This window comes from Vitis riparia, chromosome 9, assembly GCF_004353265.1.
Source record: "Vitis riparia cultivar Riparia Gloire de Montpellier isolate 1030 chromosome 9, EGFV_Vit.rip_1.0, whole genome shotgun sequence".
In the NCBI taxonomy this organism is placed as follows: Eukaryota; Viridiplantae; Streptophyta; class Magnoliopsida; order Vitales; family Vitaceae; genus Vitis; species Vitis riparia.
The window spans coordinates 9,498,649-9,510,444 of NC_048439.1; positions in this window are offsets into that span (position 1 = coordinate 9,498,649).

The window sequence follows — 11,796 nt, forward strand, 5'->3', positions numbered from 1 at the left end:
ATCTCCTTTTAGAGCCACCTTAACCTTGTAGGTCGAGCCTTAGATCTTTCAATCAAGATTTCATTTCCTAACACGTGGGTGCATCTGTGGGCCTTCAAAGGCTGGTTCAGTAGTGATAGGTTTAGTTACCTTCATAGTAGTCTCTTGTGTATCTGCTCGAGATTGGATATCACTTTGATTGCTTCCGGGTTACCTTTCGACATATTTGATAGACATTCCTTAAGGAGTTTCCCTTACCATATATTTTATCTAGTATTTCCACTATTGTAAGAGCATTGATACGTTCGGTCTGGATTAGACTTCTTAGATCCGAGTTGGGGGCAGATTGATTAGAGCATCAGACCCTTCAAACCAGAGATCAGATTAGAGAGATATGGACTCACAGATAGTTACCGCTGACCAGTTTGTTGTGGTCATGACTTCGATTCAAGAGGCTATAGCTAGCCTCGATCAGAAGATAGATGGGCAGCAGACCCAGGAGGTCCCGCCTCAGGATAGCGCCCAGTATGACCCTATAGTGCCACCACCCCCTCCACCCAGTCAATCAGCACCGCGGGCTATACCTTTCACTCTGCATAGTCAGACTGAGGTTACCCCACCTCCTGTCATCATGCTTATCCCAACCTCAGAGGACCCACATGCTCGCATGGATAGGCTCGAGTAGAGGTTGAGGCAATTGAGGACTTCAGACAGAGCTATTACTTGGGATGTTTCGATGGACTACCAGTGGCCAGTCTGTTGACCAAGTTTAGGATGCCAAAGATCGAGCGATACACGGGGATTGGATGCCCCCGCATCCATTTAAGGCTCTACAATACGATCATGAGGGCCCATGGACTGGATGAGACCCAAATGATTATGTTTTTCCCTATGTCCCTGAGTGGTGCGGCACGGCGATGGTTAGCTTCATTGGATGTATCACACCGTCGGACTTGGGATGATTTGGCCTAGGAGTTTTTGAGACAATTCGCGTTTAATACTATCATTGACGTATTGAGGAGAGAGTTAGAGGCATTGAGACAGAGGCCAAAGGAGTCGGTCACCTCATTTATCTCCTGCTGGAATGAGAAGATTTCGCAGGTTATTGATAGAGCATCTAAGAGAGATCAGATCAGCATGATTATGAGGAGCTTGCAGCCTCGATTTGCTCGGCACTTGATGGGTTTTCCTCATACGGATTTTAGATCTTTGGTATAGGCCCTATATGGTATAGAGAAGGGCATAGCTAGAGGATTATGGTCTAAGTCTTCTCCTTCTGATTCGAAGGAAAAAAAACCCTTTAGGAGGACAGAGATCGGGAGATGTGGGTGCTATCGGTTCAGCATGGTTGAGACCTCCTAGACGCTATCAGACAGTTGGGCAGACTTCTGGACTCTACTACCCACCATCGCCTCGTGTGCAGTATATATAGGCCATAGGTGCCTCATCAGTCATATGATCAGGCATACTCGCCTCTTGCATTGGCACTGCCTTACCACGCCGCACAGGACATAGAGAGGCCTCCTGTTTCATATTCTGCCACATGGCAGCCTTTCTATGCAACACAATTTGTCGCGAGACTTATAGCATCTTATCTCAGGCCCAGAGCTCGACAGACTTCCGCCCTTTTTGCTTTGAGGACCCAGAGGCATTTTGCACAGTTGGGTATGCTGTTGAGTCAAGCTCTTCGGAAGCTCACAGAGGCCGAATTGTTGACGGCTCCCACCTCAATTCAGGATGAATTTACACTATGCGTATCATCAAGGACCGGGGCACTAGATCGACCGTTGTACTGCTCTGAGACATACTATCCAGGATCTAATTGATCAAGGCATGGTTCACTTGGGTCAGCCGAGTGTAACCACAAACCCATTACTAGCCTACACTACACACGCGGTTCCCCCTTCGACCGACAGCATGCACTCCATTGACTTTGCTGAGATTGACGATCACAACCATATGCTAGGTTGGGATGAGTTAGAGTTAATGCCCATAGTGGCAGACGAGACATTTGTCGGGATCGGAGGCATAGTGGATGGAGTTGTTCCACGCGACGAGCATATTGATGAGATGCTCGTGATGAGTATGAGCCAGAGAAGATCCTGACTACTCCTGCTCTAGAGTTTTCAAAGGATGCTATATTTATTGATGATTTGTTTGAGGGCACTGTTGGCCCAATTGAGGGAGCGTCCGATTTTGTGGGCCCACCTCTTTCATTTGATGTTTTGTCGGGATTTGTCTCCCGTTCTGACGATGTTCATGATTCTTCATTTATAGATTTGAGTATTTTCAAGTATCTACCTATCTCTCGTGATATCACTTTATCTACACCCCTTTCATTCACATCAAAGATATTTGAGATAAATGATGAGATTGTGCAACATGATTTAGATTATGACTCATTTTCTACTTCTGATTCGGGCCCCATTGATCAGAGATCTTAGATGGAAGTTCAGACCCAGTTGGAGCGGACCTTATTTCATCAAGGAGTTGACCCCAAAGGGTGCTTCATGGTTGATGGATTTAGATGGAAACCAATTCTCAGAGTCGACCAACAGAGATCAGCTAAAGAGGTACTATGTTTGAGACCATGGTCGCAGGATGGGTGGTCATCACTTCAGTTAGCCATATACCTTATTATTCTCTTTTGACATACAGACCATTGCTAGCCCATTGAGCCTCACATGTGCATTACAACTTTTCTTTCTTATTACCTTGCTCACTTTTTTGAACCAGGATAGGGGCCCTTTAGTGTATACATGCATTGTTTGGGAGTCTCATAAGTCTTGGACCTATATGTGCATCTTTCTCTCATTATTTTTCCTACCATCACATTACTGCATTCCATCGTATCTCATTGGTTGTGTTCTTTATCTCTTCTTCTTTATTCTATTCACTTCTTGTTTTGCTTCATATTTTGTCTACCCTGAGAGGTGATCCTCCTCAGTTCATTACATGGAGGATAGTCACATCATTTCCACTATCCATCCCACAGACACTGATTCAGAGATTCTTAGTTTGAAAAAGTCATCTTGTTAAAGAGAGTTTTTGTTACCTTAGCACTTGAGAGCGTGTCTATCCATTGTTGATATCATATTTGGGGCTCATTTGTTTATGTTCAAGGTATGTGCATTTGTATATAAGTAAAAAAAATAAAAAAAATTGAATGAAAAAAAAAATGATGAACGAAAAAAAAAAAAAAAAGCACATGTGTGTATGTGCATAGTATTCTCCATCATTGGGCGTGTATATTGATGTTTGAGGGTCACTTCATTGAGTATGTTTGTTGATGGGAGCTCGTATGTGAGCTTTTCGAGACCCTTCATTATTTGTATTCATGTTTCGTATATTTTGAGAGTGAGATGAGTGACCTTTTCCTATGGACTCTGGGTCATTGTCTTTTCCATCATTACCTTCATTATTGATGTGACTTCACTCCATGTTTGACTTGAGTTGATCACCATTTTTCTTCCTATATTCATTGTTTCACTATCATCCCCATCATTGCTTGTGACTCATCTCATTTGCTTCACCCCCTTATTCTTTTCTTATGCTGACCCATTTCCAGGTTTGACACTTTCTTTGCATCATCATTACACACCTCATTATCATTTTGATTTTTTTCACTGCCTCGTTGTTGTTATCATATTCACATTGGGCGCCCTCGGGTCCATGGCTCATGAGATTTTCTGTACATGTTGCATTTCATACATGAGGGTATGGGTTTTTTATCATAGGATATTTGGGCTTGGTTTTCCTTCATTTCTATCACCCTATCACCCTAACCTACGTTATGTCTTGTGTCTTAAGACCACATTGAGGCCATGGGATCAGATGTCGTCTTTAATAGCCCCTACTTGGACAGGTGTTTGAGATTTGGTTGATGTTTAGCTATCGTCATGCTTTTCCTTCTAAGAGACTCCTTTTTTATGTTGAGATTAGTTTCAGCTGTGGATTTAGATTACTGGGATCACGTATTTGATGATGGATGATTTTATGTCATTTGATTTTTCTCTGATCTATCACACATTTGATGCCTCACTGGGGCATATTCTGTTTCGGATGAGATTTACAGATCTTCATGAAGTTGCATGCTTATCTCCACTTACGAGGTACACACCGAGACGATGACCTGTTTGTTATCTTATCATGATCTCCTAGGAAAGCCTCTCTTGAGCCATTCAGTCAGGCCCCACACTTTTCGGCACTCAGATGTCATCATGTTTTCTTCTAGGAGATACCTTTTGGAAGCTTAGATTCGTTTCGGTCATGGATTTGGATTACCGAGATCACACATTTGATTTTTCTGACCTGCCATATATTTTTTTCCATACTAGAGCATATTTCTGTTTAGGTTGAGAGTTATAGATCTTCATGGAGCTACATGACCGCTCCCACTCACGGGATGCACGCCGAGATGAGGACGTATTCGTCATTTTATCATGATCCCTCAGTGGAACCTCTCATAAGCCATCTAATCAGGCCCGTATTTTTCGACATTTGTATGTCATCATGCTTCTTATTCCGAGAGACGTTTCCTTGACGTTTGGGTTTGATTTGGATTACGAAGATCACACATTTGATGATGGATGATTTGGTGTTATCTAATTTTACGATCTATCACACATTTGATACCATACTGGGGCATGTTTCCTTTTTGGCTGAGATTTATAGATCTTCATGGAGTTGCATGCTTACCTCCACTTACGAGATACACACCGAGGCGATGACCTATTTGTTATCTTGTTGTGATCCTCTGATGGAGTCTCTCTTGAGCCATTCGGTCAGACTCACACTTTTCGGCATTTAGATGTTCTCATACTTTTCCTTCGGGATACGTCTCTTTTGATACGTGGGTCAGATTTAGCTGTGGATTTGGATTATGGAGATCACACATTTGATGATGGATGATTTCATGTCACTCGATTTCCGACCTACGCTATATTTGATGCCATACTGGGGCATATTTCCGTTTCGATTGAGAGTTATAGATCTTCATGGAGCTACATGACCACTCCCACTTACGGGATGCACACCGAGATGAGGACGTGTTCGTTATTTTATCATGATCTCCTAGTGAAGCCTCTCTTGAGCCATCTAGTCAAGCCTGTATTTTTTGGTATTTTTATGTCATCATGATTCTTCTTCTGGGAGACTTTTCTTTGATGTTTGGGTTTGATTCAGCTGTGGATGTGGATGACAGAGATCACACATTTGATGATGGATGATCTGATGTTGTTCGATTTTTGGCTTATTCCACATCTGATTCCATACCAGGACATATTTCCATTTCAGTTGATGTTTATAGATTTTCATGGATTTGCATGTTTGTCCCCATTCACGGGATGCACGTCGAGATGAGGACGTGTTCGTCATTTTATCATGATCCCTCAATGGAGCCTCTCTTGAGCCATCTAGTCAAGCCCGTATTTTTTGACATTTGTATCTCATCATGCTTCTTATTCCGGGATACGATTCCTTGACATTTAGGTTCGATTTAGATTATAAGGATCACACATTTGATGATGGACGATTTGGTGTTATCTGATTTTACAATCTATCACACATTTGATACCATACCGGGGCATGTTTCCTTTTTGGCTGAGATTTATAGATCTTCACGGAGTTGCATGCTCGCCCCCACTTACGAGATACACACCGAGGCGATGACCTATTTGTTATCTTGTCATGATCCCTTGGTGAAGTCCCTCTTGAGCCATTCAATCAGACTCACACTTTTTAGCATTTAGATGTCGTCATACTTCTCCTTCGGGATACGTCTCTTTTGATACGTGGGTTCGATTCAGCTGTGGATTTGGATTACAGAGATCACACATTTGATGATGGATGATTTCGTGTCACCCGATTTCTGACCTACCCTATATTTGATGCCATACTGGGGCATATTTCCATTTCAATTGAGAGTTATATATCTTCATGGAGCTACATGACCACTCCCACTTACGGGATGCACACCGAGACTAGGACGTGTTCGTTATTTTATCATGATCTCCTAGTGGAGCCTTTCTTGAGCCATCTAGTCAGGCTTGTTATTTTCGGTATTTTGATGTCATCATGCTTTTTCTTCCTGGAGACATCTCCTTGATGTTTGGGTTTGATTCAGCTGTGGACGTGGATGACAGAGATCACACATTTGATGATGGATGATCTGATATTGTCCGATTTTCAGCTTATTCCACATCTGATTCCATACTGGGGCATATTTCCGTTTTGGTTGAGGTTTATGGATCTTCATGGATTTGCATGTTTGTCCCCACTTACGGGATACACGTTAAGACGATGACGTGTTCATTATCTTATCATGATCTACCAGTGGAGTCTCTCTAGAGCCATCCAGTCAGGCCTGCACTTTTCGGCGTTTGGATGTCATTATGCTTCTCCTTCTAGGACATGCCTCTTTGATCTATGGGTATGATTCAGTTATGGATTCGGATGACGAGGATCACCCTCCTGATGATAGATGACTTGAGGCCATTTGATTTTTCCAACCTATCACACACCTGATTCCATATTGGGGCATATTCCCTCTTCAGTTGAGATTTGTAGATCTCCATTGTTTTGCATGACCATCCTCAGTTACAAGATGCACGTTGGGCTAATGATCTGACCTCATTTTGCCTCGATTCTTCGGTGGAGCCTTTCTTGAGTCCTTCGGTCGAGCCCATATTTTATGATGTTGTCATGATTCTTGGATGTAGTTATCTCAGGTGCATAGACTCCCGCATCATCATTTCAGTGGAGTACAGGTCGGATCTCCTATACGTCCCCATTAAGTCATTCTCGAGTTATCAAGATAGACCGGATGCCCTAATTGCTATATTAGGGCATATTCACCCTTTTTTAGCTATGGATATGATTTTTTTTTCTCAAAGACTTGTTACAGTCCACATTACTCTATCGAGGGATGTTTACTCACATTGATGGTCACAGTCTCAATGATTTTTGCCGAGATGAGCCCCTCAGGGGAGCACGACTTCTGAGTTTTGATTGCCCCACCATCCATGACTCTTCAGTAGATTGAGATCGTAGTAGTTACCCTAGCGGACTATTTTCTTGTGACTCCACAGTGGATCATTCTTTTGATACGATAATGGATTCCCCCAATAGAGCATCTCGAGTCAAAGGCATCCGAATTGCTATGATGCTTCATTAGGCCTCATGTTTTAGTCAGATGGGTTGTGAGACTATGTTTATAGTTGATTTGACAATTCCGACTCGCTAGCAGAGCATCCTTTGAGACTCACGGAGTCTCTTTCAAACCATTTCCATGGATTGAAAGCTATAGCGGCACGCTATACTGGGGCATATCTCCCTCTCATTATCTTTTTGCATTTTCAGTTTTGGCGTTTAGAATCATCATCGCTTATCAGTTTCGGCATTCAGAGCCATCATCATTTTTCAGTTTCGGTGTTCAGAGCCATCATCGTTTCTCAGTTTCGGCGTTCAGAACCATCATTGTTTCTCAGTTTCGGCGTTCAGAATCATCATCGCTTATCAGTTTCGGCGTTCAGAGCCATCATCACTTCTCAGTTTCGGCGTTCAGAGCCATCATCGTTTTTCAGTTTCAACGTTCAGAGTCATCATCGTTTTTTAGTTTCGGCGTTCAAATCCATCATCGTTTCTCAATTTCGGATTTCAGAGCCATCATTGCTTTTCAGTTTCGGCGTTTAGAGCCATCATCACTTCTTAGTTTCGGCGTTCAAAGTCATTATCGCTTTTCAGTTTTGGCGTTCAGAGCCATCATCACTTCTCAATTTCAGTGTTCAAAGCCATCATCATCGTTTCTCAATTTTGGCGTTTAGAGTAATTATCGGTTTTCAGTTTCAGTGTTCAGTGCCATCATCGTTTTTTAATTTTGTTGTTTAGAGTCATCATCACTTCTCAGTTTCGGTGATCAGAGCCATCATCACTTCTCAGTTTTGGCTTTCAAAGCCATCATCGTCCTTTGTTTCGGCGTTTAGAGCCATCATTGCTTCTCAGTTCCGGCGTTCAGAGCCATCATTGCCTCTCAGTTTCAGCATTCAAAGCCATCATCGCTTCTCAGTTCGGCATTCAAAGATACCATCGCTTCTCCTTTTTTACGCTCAGAGCCACCATCGCTTCTCAATTTCAACGTTCAGAGCCATTATCGCTTCTCAGTTTCAACGTTCAGAGCCATCATTCATAGTTGGGCGTTCAGAGTCGTTGTCCACATTTTGATGTTCAGAGTCGCATCTTCAGTTTGGAGTTCAGAGTCATCGTTTGTCCTTAGTTCGATATTCAAAGCCATCATCATCTCTCCGCAGTAGGGCGTTCAGAGCCATCGTTCACATTCAGGCGTTCAAAGCCATCACCTCTTCATATTCAGGCATTTAAAGTCATCATCTTTCATCCTTTTGGCGTTCAAAGTCATTTCTCCTCAGCCTTGTCATTCAAAGTCACTATCCCTGCACAGTTTGGCGTTCAGAGTGACTGTCTCTTTCATAGTTTGGTATTCAGAGTTATCATTCTATCATGATTGGGCATTCGTCGCCACCTTTTTAGCGTTTAGAGAGACATTCCTTTCGTTCAGAGCCATCGTTCACTATTTGGAGTTCAGAGCCGTCGTTCATTCCCGGAGTTTAGAGCCATCATATCTTTAGTTTGGCATTTAGAGCCATTAGTCAGCCTGTCATTCAGAGCCACCATTTTCCTCTAGTTAGGCGTTCAGAGCCACATTCCTAGCATCTAGAGTTGTCTTTCTCTTTTAGTTCGGTGTTCAGAGTCATGTCTTCAGTTTGGCATTTAGAGCCACCATCTTCTTCAGTTTGGCGTTCAAAGTCATGTCTTCATTTTGGCATTCAGAGTCATTGTCTAGTTTGGCATTTAGAGCCATTATCTTCCTTTAGTTTTGGCATTCAGAGCTGTCGTTGATACTCATTCGGGCATTTAGAGTCATCGTTCTTCCTCCTTTTGGTGTTCAGATTCGTTTTTCCCCAACCTTGTCGTCTTTAGTCATGGCTCCTAGCATTCCTATTCGCTGGCATTACACATCTTGCCTTCACAATTTTACGTTTGTTCTCATTTTCCTCACCTCTTTACCTCGTGCTTATCGCTTGTTCATCGCGTTCTTCTAGGCTTCCCCTTTCCCTGCACATGGCATAGTCCATTGAGTCCACGACACGTATTTCGATCATGTTGTTGGGCACCCTACACTTAGCGTTCTCATGAAGTTCACATAGGGCAGTCCCCCCTTTGGATGCGTTCTTTCCTATACTTCGAGGTAGTTCGACCGTTACTCATCTTTGACATTGACCTCCGAGTCACTTTTGGAGATGTCTTAGAGGGAGTCTGGGTCCTTGGTGTAGCTTTAGAGATGCTTTGAGAGATGTTTTTCTCGATGATTAAAGCCCTTTTGTTCATCTGCTGACCCGAGTGAGTTCGTGTTATACTTACGTACCTTTCGGGGGTATTTCTTTGTTCTTCAGTAAAGTTCACTTCATTCCTCTCACTTTCCACACTTTCTTTTCACTCTCGTGTTCATATTCCTTGTACTCATGAATTCTACCGAAGAGGGGCATATTTGTAGACCCCCTTAGATGCGGGGCATTTTTTTTCTTTCTTTTTTTTCGTTTTTTTATTTTATTCTTCCTCCTTCCTTTCTTTTTCTTACCACCCCGGGGGGGGTGGCGGGGACAAGATGGGCAGCCAAAGAAGACTGATGGGTGAGTTGTTCTCAAGTGGCCAAGAGGCTGGATGGGATGGAAAGCAGAGATGACAGAGAGATATTTTCATTGGCTTGGGGAGTAAGCTAAAGGAGAGGACTTGGAGGAGAACTAGCAGGAAAAGGGGGGAGGAGATTGTTTTGGGTTGTGGGAGTGAAACGAAACAGAAAGCTGGGTGAAAAGGATTTAGAGCAAAAAAAAATACAGAGTACTAGTTGTGGGAGGGAGCTAGACTGAGGAAGAGGACGTTGAAGAGAAAATAGGGGATGACTTTTGGCTAAGTTTGAAGAAGCTAAGGAATCAAGTGCGGGAAGCTAAGCAAACCTTTGCTTGAGGAGACCATTGCCAGCAACACTTCAAGACTTGAGGCATAGGCATCCCAGTGTACCAACCTATTCAGGAAACATGGACGAGTTCCAGCGTATGTATGCTGAAATTTAGTTGAAATCAATGGGTGGATTGCAGCATGAGATACTTCACTAACTGCTTCCGTACTACTCCAGGTGATCAAGCGCTTACAGGAAGATGTTTGTTTGGTGGTTCAGGACAAAACCCAGGCTGACTATAGCGGACCTAAAGTCGATTAAGGAGGTTTTCCTAAACACAGGTACGTCCTTTTAATCCGCTCTCTAAGCTGCTATGATAAGGTTGGATTTAATCAGCTGTTGTTTGGAGATGGATTGGTTGGGTTGAGCAGTGAGAAGTGGACTCTTCACAGAAGAATCACGAGCCAAGCTTTCAGCATGGAGAGGGCTAAGGTGATATATGTACTTTTCTCTTACAGATATCATTTGTTTTATACTTTTGGTTTTCTCAACATGCATATCAGCAAGTGACTTGTAGTTTAATTCTGTTTCATATCAAGGCAATTAATGTGTTATATTTGACAAAAATCCAATCAGAAAAGTTATCGGATATTGTTGGCCCAATCCAATAGTCTCCTTATTAAATTCTAAGTGTTTTTATTATTTTTATTATTATTTTTTTTTTGTATTATGTTTTTAGTAATAAAATTATTTTTCATATTCTGAGTTTCAAGCAAAATTTTATTCCAGATAATTGATATGTTAAAAACTATTTAAAGATGTTCCCAAAATAGACTTATGTGGACCCCTCTTTTTGGAGAAAAGTTTTTTTTTTTTTGGTTTACTATTATATTATTGCTTTTTAAGGGGGATTTTGTTTTGGGCTTTAGGAGGTAGGGGCGGAGTCACCATTTATTTATTTATTTTTAAAAGTTCCATCTTTAAATAACTCTTCAAAATTTTCAATTTCCAAATTTAATTCCCAATTTCCCAAATTCCAATTTTCACATTTATTTATTTAATCATTATTATTTTTGTTATTATTATTATTCCATTCATTTATTTATTCACTTATTCATTTATTTAAAATTCCATCTCTAAATAATCCTCCAAAATTCCAATTTCTAATTTCCAATTTTCAAATTTTCACAATTATTTATCCAATCATTATTATTTTCATTATTTTTATTCCATTCCTTTATTTATTCACTTATTCATTTATTTAAATTTTCATCTCTAAATAATCCTTCAAAATTCCAATTTCTAAATTCAATATCCAATTTCCAAAATTCCAATTTTCGCAATTATTTATCCAATCATTATTATTTTCGTTCTTTTTATTCTATTCATTTATTTATTCACTTATTCATTTATTTAAAATTCCATCTCTAAATAATCCTCCAAAATTTCAATTTCTAAATTCAATTTCCAATTTCCAAAATTCCATTTTTCTCATTTATTTATTTAATCATTATTATTTTCGTTATTTTTATTCCATTTATTTATTTATTCACTTATTCATTTATTTAAAATTCCATCTTTAAATAATCCTTCAAAATTCCAATTTCCAAATTTAATTCCCAATTTTCCAAGTTCCGATTTTCATGACTTCCAGTTTCAAATTATTTTTCTAAAATTCCAATTTTCCAATTAAGTTTCGAAACTTGATTTTCAAAAATTTGTCTTTAAGATGGTTTTAAATATTTTAAATTCATTTATTTGATCTGTTTATTCGCCTAACTTAATTATTTTTATTTGTTCATCTTTCATATAATTATTTATTTATTTATTTTATTATTTTATTTTAT